This window comes from Marmota flaviventris, chromosome 14 (genome assembly GCF_047511675.1).
Source record: "Marmota flaviventris isolate mMarFla1 chromosome 14, mMarFla1.hap1, whole genome shotgun sequence".
NCBI classification, from domain to species: domain Eukaryota; kingdom Metazoa; phylum Chordata; class Mammalia; order Rodentia; family Sciuridae; genus Marmota; species Marmota flaviventris.
Window position 1 is genome coordinate 23,441,829 of NC_092511.1, and position 16,873 is coordinate 23,458,701.

General features: G+C 35.2%; 1 protein-coding gene across 6 annotated transcripts in view; it reads left to right on the top strand.

The window, feature by feature from the left end:
• Lclat1 (lysocardiolipin acyltransferase 1) overlaps positions 1–16,873 on the top strand; it is a 178,945-nt gene that overhangs the window by 66,379 nt on the left and 95,693 nt on the right. For 2 of the 6 annotated variants that reach the window (XM_071601457.1, XM_071601461.1), the window contains exon 5: positions 1,201–1,283. The exons of the other annotated variants lie outside the window; for them this stretch is intronic. The gene's annotated coding sequence lies outside the window, so the exon portion shown is untranslated. The remainder of the gene's footprint in view (positions 1–1,200; positions 1,284–16,873) is intronic. 6 annotated transcript variants of the gene reach the window in all.

Here is a 16,873-nt window from a genome sequence, read left to right on the forward strand (position 1 = left end):
TCAGAGCCCAACTGCCACCACCGGCTTCCCACAAGCCTCTCAACCTCCCCCATTCCTCCTGCTCTTGAGGCCAATTGGCTGGGTCGTGTGGGCAGAGCCAAAAAAAGTCCCCCAATGAGCAGCTCCATAGTCTGAAAGGGCGGGGGAAACAGCCCAATGAGCATCACCGCAGAGGAGCCAATCAGTTGGCAGCTAGAAGTTTGCTGGGGCCACTGTGAGCCAATCATCAGCTGGCAGCTGGAGGTTTGCTGGCAGCTGGAAGTTTGCTGGGGCCCCTTCGGCTATGGCTCTCAACACATCGTATTTCACCGTAATTAATAACCCCATGCCCAGTCCCTTCCCCTCCAATCCCTCTGCCCTATCTAGAGTTCCTCTATTCCTCCCATGCTTCTGCTCCCTATCCCACTATGAATCAGCCTCCTTATATCAAAGAAAACATTCTGCATTTGGTTTTTTTGGGATTGGCTAACTTCACTTAGCATTATCTTCTCTAACTCCCTCCATATACCTGCAAATTCCATGATTTTTTTCTCTTTTATTGCTGCATATATGCCACTTTTTTTTTTTTTTTTTATCCATTCATCTATTGATGGGCATCTAGGTTGGTTCCACAGTTTAGCTATTGTGAGTTGTGCTGCTATAAACATTGATGTGGCTGTGTCCCAGAAGTATGCTGTTTTTAAGTCTTTTGGGTACAGACTGAGGAGAGGGATAGCTGGGTCAAATGGTGGTTTCATTCCCAATTTTCCAAAAAATCTCCATACTGCTTTCTATATTGGCTGCACCAATTTGCAGTCCCACCAGCAGTGTATGAGTGTACCTTTTTCCCCACATCCTCACCAACACTTATTGTTGTGTATATGCATAATGCTGCCATTCTATCTGGAATGAGATGAAATCTTAGGGTGGTTTTGATTTACATTTCTCTAATTGCTAGTGATGATGAACATTTTATTCATGTATTTGTTGGGTCCTTGGCCCATTTATTGATAGGGTTGTTTGTTTTTTTGGTGTTTAGCTTTTTGAGTTCTTTATATATCCTTGAGATTAGTGTTCTATCTGATGTGTGAGGGGTAAAGATTTACTCCTGAGATGTAGGCTCTCTATTCACCTCACAGATTGTTTCTTTTGCTGAGAAGAAACTTTTTAGTTTGAGTCCATCCCATTTATTGATTCTTAATTTTAATTCTTGTGCCACAGGAGAATTATTAAAGGAAGTTGGGGCCTAATCCCACATGATGGAGATTAGGGGAATGTGATGATCATTATTATCCAAAGTACAGGTATGAAGATACTAATTGGTATGAATATACTTTGTATACAACCAGAGATATGAAAAATTGTACTCTATATGTGAATTAAGATTTGTAATGCATTCTGCTGTCATATATAAATAAAACACAATAGATTTTAAGAAACTGATTTAAGTATTTTCTTCATTTTGCTTATATCTATTAAAAGAATAAGTACTGTGAACGATAATTGTCTTTGTTTTACTTGATAAAATGTTGGTATGTTCATTCAGTTTATATTAATCTGTAACAAAAAAGTCTTTCATTAACTGTAATAACATACCTATGGATCTTAGAAATAATGTGGGAAGTTTGTGTTGTTTTGAAGATTTATAATATGAAATATTTTAATTTCATGAAGGAAAGCATTCTGCTGCTAGACTAGTCTCATCACTTGTTAGATGCTCCCTGGAAACAGTGATGTTTTATATATTCCAGTCAAATGCCAGTAATTTTATTTTGGAAAAAAAAAGATTGATATTTGAATATCAATCCTTATTTATGAAAAACATTGGATCAGTGTCCTTAATATTATATAATTCAAATTTTATACTTCTCATTAGTGATTAAACCTACTCTTAATAATATACATTAGTGATGGGCTCTATCTACCCTCTTAATATAAGAAATACTGGCTTTTAACATTTCCTATTAAAATAAATATTGTTGGGATTTTGTTGTTATATAAAAAAAAGTACTCTTTTCATACAATTTGAAAAATAAAGGGAAGGTAGAGGGGGGAAAAAGTCAACCATAGTCACTACACAGGGACAGCTATTGGTAATCTCAATGAATGTCTAACTAGCCTTTTATTTCTTAGGTGATTTCCTTCTATTTAGTTTCTGGCTCTCCTTTGTTCTCTGGCTTTCCTTGCATATTTTCTTATTCTCAATTTCTGAGGTGGTAGTTATTGCTGTAATTCTCTTTCCTTCAGCATTCGTGACTTCTGGGTAAAATCAGTTATTCATGTGTTAGTAACCTTCTGGCTAATGAATTTTTTGTTTTAATATATAATTTATACAGTTTGTACAGTTGTAAAGTATATAGGTCACTGGGTTTTAGACTATTCACAGAATTGTTCAGCTATCACTACTGCCTAATTTTAGAAAATTTTTTAAACCCTCTCAACAAAACTTTGTGCTCATTGGTAGTGGTGTCTCATTCCCCGCATCCCCCTTCCCCCAGCCTTAGGGAACCACTGATCTGCTATTGTTTTCTGTTTCTTAGCCTGTCCTGTTCTGGACATTTCATATGAATGAAATCCTATAATATGTGAACATTTTTGACTGACTTCTTTTCACTTATCATTGTTTTTTCAAAATCCATCTATGTTGTAGCATGTATCAGTACTTCATTCCTTTTCTTGTTCTGTAATATCTATGGATAGCTATACAACTTTTGTTTATCTATTTAATAAATGAAACATATTTGGGTTTTTCCACATTTTGACTATTATTAATAGTGCTGCTATGAGCATTCATTTACATACTTTTATGTGAACATGTTTTTATTTCATTTGGGTATATTCTATCTAGGATTTTAGTAACATTTTGAGGACTGTAATCCTTGGAAAAGGAAGGTAGTCACTTAAATAACATCTAGGAGGTATTAACTGTTATCCCTAATCTGCCTTCCTGAAATGGTTTCATATGGTACTGTTCTTAGGTTAAGTGTATTTGGTTTTAACTGTAATGTCTTATAGGGAAATGTTGTTTAGTAACAGGAAATTATTGAAATGTAGTGTTCTTGCTATTTATGCAGAAAAATATTGGTGACATTTCATTAAAAAATCTTGCTATTTATAATTCATATTGTTTGAAATAATTTGGAGATTGATAAAACCTAATAAAGACCCTTGGACTTTGGAAAAACTTACTGACTAACCAGTCACCTTACAGTGGGTAGCTTAAAAAATACTGTCATGAGGTCTGCTTCTTCATGCCTTCTGTCTTAGCTGAACTGAGCACTTTCCTTCCTCTAGGCACAGGCCTTGTTTGTGTCTTAATTCCTTCTCAGTGGCTTAGCCTTCTGGGATTCTTAGAGGTCACAGGAGATGCTGTAGCAATTGGCTATGCCAGTGTGAACACAAACTAGGTCGCTCAACCTTTTCTTTCCTCAGTTTCTTCACTGATGGACTGAGAGAATTACATGTTGAGACCAAAAAATGTTTAAAATGTAGTGATTTTATTCTAGCTCTAAACTTCTAAGATTTCACAAACTATCACATTTTCTAATTTTTTCATGAATTTGGCCTATAGTGTGTGCTTTCCTGTCTTTCTTCCTTTCTCCCTTACTGCCACCTTTAAGTTTGTTCTTCTCTTCCTCACCTAGATGTGCCATAGGAGGGCACAGACACCCTGTATTGTTTTGTCTGGTATCTTGCCTAAAGATGGTTATTATTTGATGGTGCAAGTATGAGTTTTTAATGATTGGGAAACAGGGATGTAATAAGAAATGCCCATTCTATCTTGTGCAACTTCTTAAACAACTGTTGTCTGCTAGTTTTATTTATCCATAAAAGACCTTTATTTATATATTCATGGGGCAATATTTTGTATGGATGGATTTAGTTTCAGGATACTCCTTGATTGCTTTGACAGCCTTTATGTCTACATCAATCACTTAGTTATTTAATTATACATTTGACTGGCTAGCTTCATGTCTCATGAAGGGAAAAACAAACCAGTTTCAACTTCAAGTGAATGGAGATAAATGCTTTTAGGTAAATTGGGTTTTGAGTGACTTTTGTTAGACCCAGGATCATTGGAGTGTCAGTATAGTTTTAATGATAAAATGAAGAGAGACTATCATTCCTGTTTCCGTTAATGTCTTTAGTGGTTTTTACTTTGTAAAAATTCGAGCTTGGAGTATGGTGAACAATCATTTGGCTAAGAGGTACAAGTTATTTCTATCTTAATGAAGTGTAGCAAAAATTTTATTATTTTTGCTTTGACTACAGGATCATGGAAACATAGGGATTACTGAAAATGACTTATTTTGGCTGTGCTTATACTTTTCCCTGTAACTTCTTTTCTTTTTACTGTAAAAGTGAAAAAAAAAAAAAGAAAAAAATATTTTAATTGGGGGGAAGGTTCTATTCCCTTGAACCACCATCCCCAATTATATCCTGCCCTATCCCATAGAGGTGACCATACTTACTGCGGGCAGTGATCCTTGTAGACAGATTTCTGGACATTTATATTTGTTTTTAGAGACAGAGTCTCATTTTGTTGCCTAGGCCATCTTAGAACTCCAGTGTTCAAGGGGTCCTCCTGCCTCAGCCCCCCCAAGTAGCTGGGACTATAGGTGTGTACTACCATGCTCATCTATGTCTGTTTATTTATGTTAACCACATAGTTTCAAGAGTTTGGGGGAGCATGGTTCCTTCCTTCCAAAAGTGGTATCATATTCTTTTTCTGTGAGCAATACTTGTAGAGCTTCCATTTTAGAAAATACATGTTGATCCCATCCTGCCCAGCTGCTACGTAGTGTTCCTTAGTGTTGGATTCACCACAGTTTACTTAATTATTCCCCTATAGCATTGATGGTTCTAATTTTTCTGTTGGACAGTGCTATAATGAAACATTTTTTCATGTGTAGTTGAGTATTTCTCTGGGCTAGATACAAAGAAAGAATTTGTGATGGTAGGTATATTCAAAATTATAAAAGCTTCTTATATTAGTTTGCCCTCTGAAGTGGCTAAATCACTTTATACTCCCTCCAGCTGTGAAAGCAAGGACATCAACAATTCCCAGAACATCAAAGGCAGAATAAGCCACTTTTGCCAGTCTTCTGAGATTGGGGAGGTGATTTGTTGTTTTAATTTACATTGGCTTAAAATGTTTTTCTTTTTAGGTTTATTGACCATTTATATTTTCATTTTGTAAGTTACATATACTTAATTGGATTATTTATAAAATATTTAACTGCCAGGTGAGGTGACACATAACTATAATCCTAGCTACTCTGGAAGCCAATGCAGGAAGTTTATAAGTTCAAAGCTAGCTTGGAAAACTTAGTGAGACCCTGTCTCAAAATAAAAGGAAAAGATCGGGGATATAGTTCAGTGGTTGAATTCCCATGGGTTCAATTCCCAGGACCATAAAAACAAACAAACCCCAAACATTTATGTGTGTGTATGTATATATGTATATATATATGACTATTTTTATAAATATCATTAAATATATGGACATACATAATGACTTTTTGATTATTTTTGAAATATACATGCAAGTACACAAATTACAAGTGTACAATTCAAAGAATTTTCATAAAGTGAATACCCTCAGTGTAACCAACAGCAGATCAAGAAACAGAGCATTACTAAAATCTTAGAAGGCTCCTTGTGCCTAGTTTCTATACCTGCTTCATAACTCCCCAGGATAACATTATTTGTGCTTCTAACATTATGAAGATATTTATCTGATTTTGGATCCTTCCTTCCTTCCTTCCTTCCTTCCTTCCTTCCTTCCTTCCTTCCTTCCTTCCTTCCTTCCTTCCTTCCTTCCTTCCTTCCTTCCTTCTTTCCTTCCTTCCTTCCTTCCTTCCTTCCTTCTCTGATTTTGGATCTTTCTTTCCTTCCTTCCTTCCTTTCTTCCTTCTTTCTTTCTTTCGAGAATTTTAATATTTATTTTTTAGTTTTTTCAGCACATACAACATCTTTGTTTGTATGTGGTGCTGAGGATCAAACCCGGTCCGCACGCATGCCAGGCGAGCGCGCTACGGCTTGAGCCACATCCCCAGCCCTGTTTTGAAACTTTAGATAAATAGAATTATACAGTACATACTTTCTCCTTTCTATGTACTAACTTTTGAATACATTTTAAATAAAAGAATTACATCAGAGTTTAGAGAACAATAAATATTTATATAGATATAATATTTGTGTATACCATGAATGTAGATAAATCTCACATAGTTGTATATGATTTCTTCTCTCGCCAAATATCAATAAATAGATAATAAGAGATACACAATGTAATTTTGACATAACCTGAGCCACCATTATCTAGATCAGACCTCTCAGTGGCCTTCCTCCCAGGGAGTTAAAGGCTTGTTGACTAAAATCCATTAATAGGCAAAAGTCCTTTGCTTCATTTTGGGTACATGTAACTGAAGTTTGGCCCCATTCTGCTCTTAATTGTCCTGTTATGTTTTACCAGACTTTGTAAATTGTGATTTGATTTCTTCTCAGACCTCTCTAAAATGCATGCTATTCTCGTACCTTATTTTTGTACTTGGGAAAATAGTATTTTCTTGGGCTGCTTTAAGAAGAAAGTAATGATATAGCATTTGTCCCTTTCCTGTTATATTGTCTCTGAATTTTTTCCAAACAGGAAAAGATGCCATAATAAATTATATTAGCCTTTCATCTTCCTCTGCCCACCTTATGAATGCTTTTTTTTTAAAAAAAAGAGAATTTTTTAACATTTATTTTTTAGTTTTTTTTTCAGTGGACACAACATCTTTATTTTATTTTTTATGTGGTGCTGAGGATCGAACCCAGCACCCCGCACATGCCAGGCGAGCGCGCTACCGCTTGAGCCACATCCCTAGCCCAATGCTTAATTGATACAGAAAAGTGTTTTAAGTTCTTTTTTACTATTTTTTTTTTACTTGTTTCTTCTAATGTTTTTCTCATAAAAGGAGTAACTTTTTTTGTCTTCAGAATATTTTTGACATAAAAATTTTTGGAAGGTACTGGTAATTGAACCCAGGTGTGCTTTACCACTGAGCTACATTGCTAGTCCATTTATCTATCTATCTATCTTAAAATTTTGAGACAGGGGTTTTACTAAGTGGCTGAAAATGCCCTTGAACTTGAGCTTCTCCAGCTTCCAACCTCCAGAGTCACTGGAATTACGGGCCACCATGCTGAGCTTAACATACATTTTTAAATAAAAATTTCTAGTGTTTTTCCAATATCATACTTTAATAGAGGTTTGATTTTTTAAAATTAATAATTAAAGATAAATAAGATAATAATGGTGACATTCTATATAATTTATTTTAAATTAATAGTTTGGTTCCTAAAGGAATTTAAAGAGGCCTATAATAAAAGGCATATGTGATAATAAAAGATTGTAAGAGGAAAAAGAGATAATAACCTTACTCTTTGTTTCTAGAATCAAAAGTTAAATTTAGCTATGAGCCTTTTGACCTTAGAGACTTGAGAGGAAAACAAATATTGTTCTCACTGGAGGGACAAAGAAACATACCATTTCATCCGGCAAGACAGATGTGTTTCTGTTACCAAGTTCTGGAAAAAATTATACAGATCCTTGTGGGATGTATAGACAGGCTTCTATAAGCTCTTAAATAGCAGTTATAAAGAAAATATAGATGTGTTCATCAGAATGGCGTTGTGCAAATTAGCATACATATGTGGATTGGAAAGAAATTAATCAGCTCATAAATATCTCACTTATGTTTGTGAAAAAACTAAATGTGATTTGTCTGTGTGTTAAGCTTACAAGAAAAGTAGCACATAAAGAGCATCTGTCTTCAACTATTTAAATGAACACAGATTACAGGAAAATCTCCATAATCAGGCCATGAATGTTTTAACTGTTAAAAACATTTTAATTTTTATTGCTAAGAGATCATTTTGCAATAATGACTGTTATTATACATGCATATATGTAGTAATTGACATTAGTATTCACAATTTTTATTTTATATATTTGATTTTGTCATTAAAATCAAGATAAGCATGTTGCTTATTTATTTTAGAGTCATCTTCGAAAAACTAAAAACTTGTCCAATGTATTTTTTTTAATAGGCTCCTAAGGATTGCTTTTGGTAATAGAGTACTTGATTAGAGATTGTAACAAATAAATAATCTTATCATAGTTTAATTGATGTTCTTAAAATTTTTATAATTAAAATGTTTTTAGTCACAAAATACATGTTTATTCTTAAAAGTAGAGTAATGTATAGAAGAACTTGAATGAAAAAAGTGAGAGCTCTGATCCTTATTTTTGCCAAGGGTAGTGAAAACTAAAAACATTCTTTGTTCTTATTAAAGTAACATATAATTAGAAGAGAGTATGGTATATTGTGTGTGTGCAAATTGGCTATTGGTAGTCTAAGAATCATTGTTGTTGAACACACATGTAACCACCATCCTTAAGAAATAGAACACTGCTAGTACCTTACAGGCTCGCTTTATGCCCCTATGACAATTAACCTTTTATGCTAATCATTACATTGTTTTTCTTTTAAAATTTTATCACCCAAGCCAGGTGTGGTGGTGTACACCTGTAATCCCTGTGATACCAGAAGCTGAGGCAGGAGGATCACAAATTTAAGGCCAACCTCAGCAATTTAGCAAGATCCTTAGCAACTTAGTGAATCCCTGCCTCAACTCAAAATAAAAAATTGGGGAAAAAGAAAGGTGGCAGGGGCGAAGATGTAGACATAAGCATACTCTGACAGCTTGACACTGCCACCATTAGTGGAAGGCCCCCAGAGGTGCAGAGTCTCAGGGTGATCATCTGCCTTCACTATTCAAAGTAGACTGGATCCTCTGCTTGGGGAAGGTAGTGTGCAAGTTCATGCGAGAGTGAGTCCTGGAAAACAGGCCTCACTACAGTCAGGACTCTGCAGGTATTGGCTGTCCAGGAAGAGTAGGCTTTTTGCTTCTGAATTTACCATGCCCTCCATCTATCCCTCAGGGGTAGGTCAAGGCAGAGTACTTATGACAGATAAAATGAGTATCATCAGCTCCTCTGGAAGTCCAACAGTTAAAGGCAGTTTAATTTTTGGTTCATTGCCTGTCAGCTATTTTTACCTCTAGCAGTTTCATGGAAGATAAAAAAGTTGCCCCTGTTGTCTGCACAGTACTGTGCCTTGAGTGTGTCTACTCTCATCCATTGTCCCACTTTCAGTAGGCTTGTTAATGTGGAATACCATTTTCTCCAGTTCTGGGGGATTTCCTTCTCTCCAGTTTCTCACTACTCTCTTTTTAGACCTGGTATTATTGGTGAAGGGGAGCTCCTATCTTGGCCTCATAAATTCTTTCTACTTTCTGCTTGACATTTTATAGGGTAGTTTCTCAGCTTTATTTTCTAGCACTTACAAAGTTTTAACATTTTGGTAAACATTTTTGCCTATTTTAAACTTCCAGTTGCTCTTTTGTTTCTGAATATTTCCTTTCTTTGTTTTATTTACTTTTCTCATAAGAAAGGCTATTCTTGTTTCCTGGATGGAGTATTTCTTCCTAAAAATGTTAAAGATAGTTTTCTTTGAAGCTTTTTTTTTTTTTGTCACTGAGTAGTTTGTTTCTTTTAAGTCTCCCATTTTCTGTTTATCTTATTTAAGTGTTTCCTCAGATGCCTTTTTATCTGCTCCTGATAAAATATGGGTGCCTTAACAAGCCAACCAGAAACTTGGATATAGGGGAGACTTATGGATTTTGGCCTCTCTGTGGAGTGATTTAAGTAGACTGTTTATTAGAGAATCTCCCAGTGTTTTTATATTTTCATCTTTCCTCATAGTCTGGTCAGATCCCCCAGATAAGTGTGTTCATTTTCTGCCTAGAGCTGAGTGTTCAGTACAGGTAGCCACTATCCATGTGTGGCTATTTCAGTTTAAGTAAAATTAATTTAGAACTTCAGTTCCTCATTTGTACTAAGCACATTTTGAATTACTTAACAGCTACATGTAAATAGTGGTTAGTATCATGGACAACAGAGCTATTGAACATTTCTTTTATTGCAGAAAATTCTATTGGCGCTAACTAGGACTAAAATATTCTCCTTACCAGGCATCTGAAGTGTCTGCATTCAGGATTCAGTATGGTTATGGTCACTTACTCCCTCTGAGAGTCTGTAGTAATGCCTTCAAGTGTGCAAGACACCCCTTCTACCTTCTGTAGGGAATAAACTTCCAGGTTTATTCTGGGGTCAGGGAAAGAAAGGGATCTAGGAATCCATGTGCTTCTCAGTTTTCACCTCATCCCTCTCATTTTGTTAAACCCACATCCCCATTTGTGTTCAGATGTACCTGATGCTGCCAGCTTGTGTTTTCAGCTTTTTCTTCTGTGGTCTTACATATGCCTTTTCAGGTCTACCAAGTGGTCAACACTTGGCTTCCTGCTTTCCAGCTTTTAAAACATTCCTATTGTCTTTTTTTTTTTTTTTTGGCAGTACTGAACCCAGGGGTGCATTACCACTGATTTACATTCTCTTTTTTATTTTATTTTTGAAATAGTGTCACTAAGTTGCTGAGGCTGACCTTGGATTTGCAATCATCCAGCCTCATCCTCCTGAGTTGCTGGGATTAAAGGCATGTGTCAGTGTGCCTGTTTATCTTATTTACATTCACTTTATATGTATTTCTTGTCAAGAAATACATTTAAGCAAAAATATCTAAAAATAAACTGTAATGTAACATTATAACCCAGCTATACTGCTCTTCAATGTGCATGTATATAAAAATAGTAATGATATTATAGGTAGTGTTTTGTTACCTTATTTTGGTTAACTCTGTATTTGGTTAACTCTGTTCCTGTTTGCCCTCTGGATCTGCTATTTGTCCCAGGAATCTGACCAGTGGCAGCGCTGGTCTCTGATTTTCAGTTGGACAGATCCAAAGGGGAGCCCTTGAAGGAGATAAAAAGATAGAAGGAGATTGAAGAAAGGATTTTATTTCTAGGCATCCTCTTTATAGAGTAATCTTGGGTTTATATATCCCCCTATTAAAATCAAACTTTTAAAAAAAATTTACCTAGAAACACAGGTACTCACATATACAAATATACAAATGTATACATTTTTTAAAGACCTTGGGTTAATAAGGCAAAAACGAGATCATGTATCCATATTAGTTTCTGATTGGTTTTATTTATTTATTGAATAACATATCAGAGACATTCTTCCATACCAGACCATAGGAGTTACCTTATTCTTGTGAATGATTGGGTATTCCATAATATAAAAGTACCATAAAAAAGAACAATCAATTTTCCTTATTGGTAGGCTTTTTTATTTCTCACTGTTCAGTATTACAAATTATACTTCAGTGAATAACCACATGTCTTTTATGCACTTCTGTGAGTGTTTCTGCATGGTAGAGATCTTGAAACATAATTGTTAATTAAATTTGTCATTTGTGTTTTGACAAATTCTACCTCATAACTTATCTAAAAGCTGGCACTAAGGTACAATTTTAATAACAGACTAGAAAAAGAGCTTTGTACTATAGCCTTGGTAATGTTAAATGTTATAAGTATTTTTATTTTTTGTAATCAAATAGCGGGAAAATTGTACCTCATTTTAATTTTATGTATCACTGATTACTGGTGAGCATATCATACAAAAGATGATTTAGGGTGTTTTAGGAGAAAATTTGTTGAATCTAACCTGAGTTTATATTTATATTAATATTTAATAATCATAACTATATTAAATGTACAATAATCTATTTAACTATACTTATATTTAAGTTATATACACATATAATTGAGCAAAGTTAATTTTAATTTTCCTACAAGAAATGTAACTTGCATAATGTGTTTGGTTTTGTGGGTACTTTATTGATCCCTCATTTCAAATGAACTTTCAGTCACTTAAACAATGTTTTAAATTCATCATATACTTTTTACTCATTATTTTCTGTTGGACCTTTAAATCTGTTACTGTTCCTAGTTCTGACCTCTCTCCCCCACATTTTCTGGGAATGTTCTTTATTTGACGGATCATTATAAATAGCATTGAGGACTTGGAGTTAAGAGGACCAAATACCCCATAACCACCATTGATATAATCAATACTTAGGTTTGAGGCTTTTGTTTGGATTAAAGGAGAATTTTAGAACATACTTGACTTTAAGAAATATAGCAGGGTCCTTTTGAAACCACAAATTTATAAGCCTACTATAGCACTTTACTTTCCCCAAGGAATGGTGGCCAAGTAGATAGAATACAATAAAGGCCCCTTAAGATTAGAATGCTGGACAGTTGGCCAGAGTCATTACTACTAAAATGATTTTTTTTTGACATGGGCCTTGCAATATTCATAATTCAGCTTTGAATTTCAGCAAAATTACAGATTTCTTCCATGTCGTGGACCTTTTGGTTATTCATAAATAGTTGAATGTGTAAATGCCAAGATCCATCTATAAAATGCAAGGGAAATATTAGGTGCCCAAAAGGTAACCAATACTCAGAATTTTTGTTTCTGTTTCTGTTGGTAACATTAGTAGAGGCCTTAGAATTTTTTCCCGGTATCCCTCTTTACTTTACAGATGAGGTGTCCAGGTTTAGTAGTGTGGTCCTGATCATCTTGCATTTGAATGTTAGAGCTTCTGTTGAGGTCTGTGTATGTCCTGGCTCACAGACCTCTTTGATACCAAAATCTCTCAGTCCAGCATTTTTGTCAACAGATCATTCTGTGTCTGTTTCAAAGTCCAGAGAAGACTTTTAAAACTAATCTGTATACCAGTCCATGCTTATGTACATGATGTCACTTTTAACAGCTTATCTTAAAACATGAGGCATATGCCTTAGTTTTTTCCTTACCTCTACTAACATACTAAATGTGTTATTCTTGGCAATACTGAACAGGTTGTGTACAACTTTATCCCAAAGGCCCATGCCCCAGTGGTTTCTTGTAGCTCATGAATGTGTTCCATATACCTCTAGACCTCAGTAATATCTAATGAGCAGTTCCGTATGTAAGCTTACTGTTTCATTTCTGTGATCCTACCTTTTTTGTTTGTTTTTGTCTTTATACTGTGGAATATTTTTTCTATTCCCCCTCTTCTCTCTCATCCTCCAAGGGTGTAGGCCTTCTTGAATCCCTTCCCTTTCCCTTAACCCCAGTTGCATAACTTGTTCTGCCTCTATTACAACATATATCATATTAAATTGCACTTAGTTTCCCTAGCACACTGAGAGTAAAACTAGTTGTTAACACTTGACTTGTTACATGAATAAAGTAAGGAGTCTATGAAGTAAAATATGGCTCCTACCTGAGCAGAGAAGTCTACGTATCCTAGTGGATTCTATTAGGCTCTGCCAGGGAGTATCCTCCCATACTGTCATACTCCAATTATAACATATGCAACTGAGTAAGAAGCCTAAGTGGGCCATGTCTTGATTCATATGCTGTTTTTGCCTTTTATCTGGTGTGGCAACTGTTTGAACTACAGATGGTTTGATACCATGGGCAATCAGATTCACATTGTGAGTTAGTGGAATAGGCTGAAGCAGGAGGATTGCAAATTTGAGGCCAGCCTCATCAACGTAGTGAGACCCTGTTTCAAAATAAAAAATAATAATAATAAAAAGGGACTGGTACAGTACTTCTAGGTTCAGTCCCCATTACCCCTCCCCAAAAGGTATTATGAATTCGTGAGGTAAGTGAACGTTGCGTTAACTCTCTAAAGGAAAAGTGGTTATTTGGAGAAAGGTTGTTGGCTTTAACTTGAAGTAGGCATAGTTTTTCAACATGTTTCCTTTGTATCTGTTTTTGGCAGTAAAATGCATATGTCATTCTAAAACTATGTTTATTTTTTTCCAGGGGTTTTTCAAAAAAGAGTATATCAGTTTTATACAAAGAATGAGTAGAAAATGATGTTAAATGGCATTGTTGCAATTATTTTTCAGTGGTATGGCCTTTATCTTTTATTTTAAAAGGGTTTAAAAGATCACATATTTTATTACTAGTTATTTAGCCATACTTTTCATCATCAGAAACTGAAAACCCCATTTCTACTGCTCCTCCCTTAAGTTTTTGTATGTTGTATGTTATATTCTAGGGAGACATTATGCTTCCATACCAAATTCCTGTGAGTTTCTAAAATTCAGAATAATTTTTGCATAGGAAATAAAATTTGGGAGAATTTTAACATCTTTATCATGTTATTTTTTAAAATGTGAGTTTAATTACAAAAGCAATATATTCTTGAGAAAGAAACAGTGTAGCTGACTGAGTGGGGTCTTCTCACATCAAATTACTTGGAGTCAGATTCCAGTCTTGCCATTTACTAGCTGTGTGACTCTGAGCAAGTTACTTAACATCTTTGTGTCTTGGTGTCCTTATATATATTGTGACTATTAAATCTATGAATATCAAATATATAAACTAGTGCCAGAATATTTTGAAAGCTAGATATATTTTAGAGTATTGTAATTGAAGTAATCCAGAAGTATAGAATTCCTCAATCATAAGAGCATAAAGTTCTACATAATTATTTATAGCAGCATTAGTCATAATTCACTTTAAAATGTATAGATGGATTGGGAGTGTAACTTAGTGGCAGACAATGTACTTAGCATGCACGAGGCCCCCAGTTCAACCCCAGCACCAAAACAAAAAGTACTTTGTTGAATTTTCCACCAGTATCTAGTCTTATAACCACTGCTGCAGTCAGGAAACCCAGCAGCTTCCTTAATTCCCCAGACTCCCCTTGTGCTGTCCCTTAATAGTCAAACTGTCTTTCCAACCCTAACCTTTACCAACCACTGATCTATTTCCCTCCCCTGTGGGTTTCTTTGTCCAGATTGTCCAGTAAAAGAATTATTTTTTGAATCTGGCTGCTTTTACTCAGTACTTTGCATTTGAGATTAACTTAAAATGCTGCCTGTATGGGAATTTTATCTTTACTGCTGAGTAATATTTCATTATATGGATTTCCTAGTTTGTTTATTCACTTACCTCTGGCTGATGGTTGGGTTATTTCCAGTTTCTGGCAATTATGACTAATGCTTCTATAAATAATTATGTAGAACTTTCTGCAAATAATTTTTAATTTTTCCTGGTTATTCAGTAGTGGATTTTCTGGCTTTTGTGGTAAATACAGATTCAACATTTAAAAAAACTGCCAAACTGTTTTCCAGGATAACTATACCATTTCATATTCCCACCAGCAATGTATGTGAATTCTGGTTGCTTCACATCCCTGACAGCATTTGGCATTTTCAATTGTTTTTGTTTTTTTAAAATTTCAGCTATTCCAAATATTTGCAGCTAATTCTTAACCCAGTTAACCCATCAACCCTTGAGACTTGGAAGAAGATACAGAAAAGAGCTAGATTAAATGCAGAGCCAGGGAGTAGCTCATAAGCCGGGGTGGGAGCTCAAGCATTAGATTTGTGAACGCTGTGGCAATATTTCTCGTATTCATTGTTCCATCCCCAAATTACTAGCACAGTGCCTGGCGCACAGTATGGATCTCTGTATGTTTACTGATCTTTGAAAATGAACAAATGATTGAAATCTTGGGAAAGAAATAGGAGAAGGATAGAGAAATAATTTTAGATTAGATTTGGTTTGAATAATCCCAGTATATTCATATGACACATCCCTTTACATCTTTTAAACCTACATTTAAATACATGCTTATGGTGGTTGCAGTGGTGAACACCTGTAATCCCAGTGGCTCAGGAAGCTGAGGCAGGAGGATCCAGAGAGTTCAAAGCCAGCCTTAGCAAAAGCAAGGTGCTAAGCAACTCGGTGAGACCTTGTCTCTAAATAAAATACAAAATAGGACTGGGGATGTGGCTCAGTGGTTGAGTGTCCCTGAGTTCAAGTCCCAGTAAATCCCCCCCCCCCAAAAAAAAAAAAAAAAAAAAAACATGCTGAAAGATTAACATGGATCTCGGAATTTTGGCTTCTTAGGAGGTAGCATAATGTAATGGAAGAAGCAGTAGGCAGAAAAGATTGGTTGTTATTAACTGTGTGGATTTAGGAAAGCCATATTTTCTTGGGCTGCAGCTTTATCATTATACAATGAAAAGATTTCAGTAGATAGCTAAACTCCTTTGATTTTTATTTTTTTTTTAATCACATCAAATCAAATTGGTAAGTGAGGAAGACTCAGACCAGAGCCTTTCTTTGATACAGAAGCAGTCTTGTATGGATACAGTGTGAAGTGTTGCTGCAGGGAGGGGAGGAGCCAGTGTTAGACAGAAAGCTTGCTGTTGGCTGATTGGCAGGAAAAAACCAGCAGATAGAAAAAGATAGGGATTTTTCAAATAATAGAAGTATTGCAGGAATATGATTATAGTTGTTGTTAGGGGAAGACAGGTGTTGAAAATACTAAATTTAAAAGTTTTTGTTTTTTCTTTCCCATACAAAGGGATTAAGTTAAATTGAAGATTGGGGAGGAGCTGTTTATGGTTTCTCTTAGTGCCAGGAAAAGGACCTGAGACTCAGAAAACATGAAGTGTAGGAGGTACTAGAACATAGACCCTTCAAGCCCTGGGTGAGCTGGAGTTGTTCGGCCCCATTTCCCAGCAATCTTTTTCTTCACCATTACTCCCTCACCTCACTTCTGAAAAGTTCAGATCTGAAGGTTATAAAAGCAATTCTTAGTAGATATTTATTCTGTTTGTACTTTGAAGGATTTTGTATACACACTGTCAGGTATTGGTAGAGATTTAAAAATACGCTTGGAACCCAGATAAACTTGATTCTCTGTTGGTAACGGGTATTTGACCTGTTTTGTTATTTGACATTTTTAAAAAGCACCATGACATTTGAAATTTTATTTGTTTCCTGCTGTGATTCTTTTTAAAAATTTCAGGGGTCTTGATACCTTTTTAAACACATGAATTTTGAGGCCATTGTTGT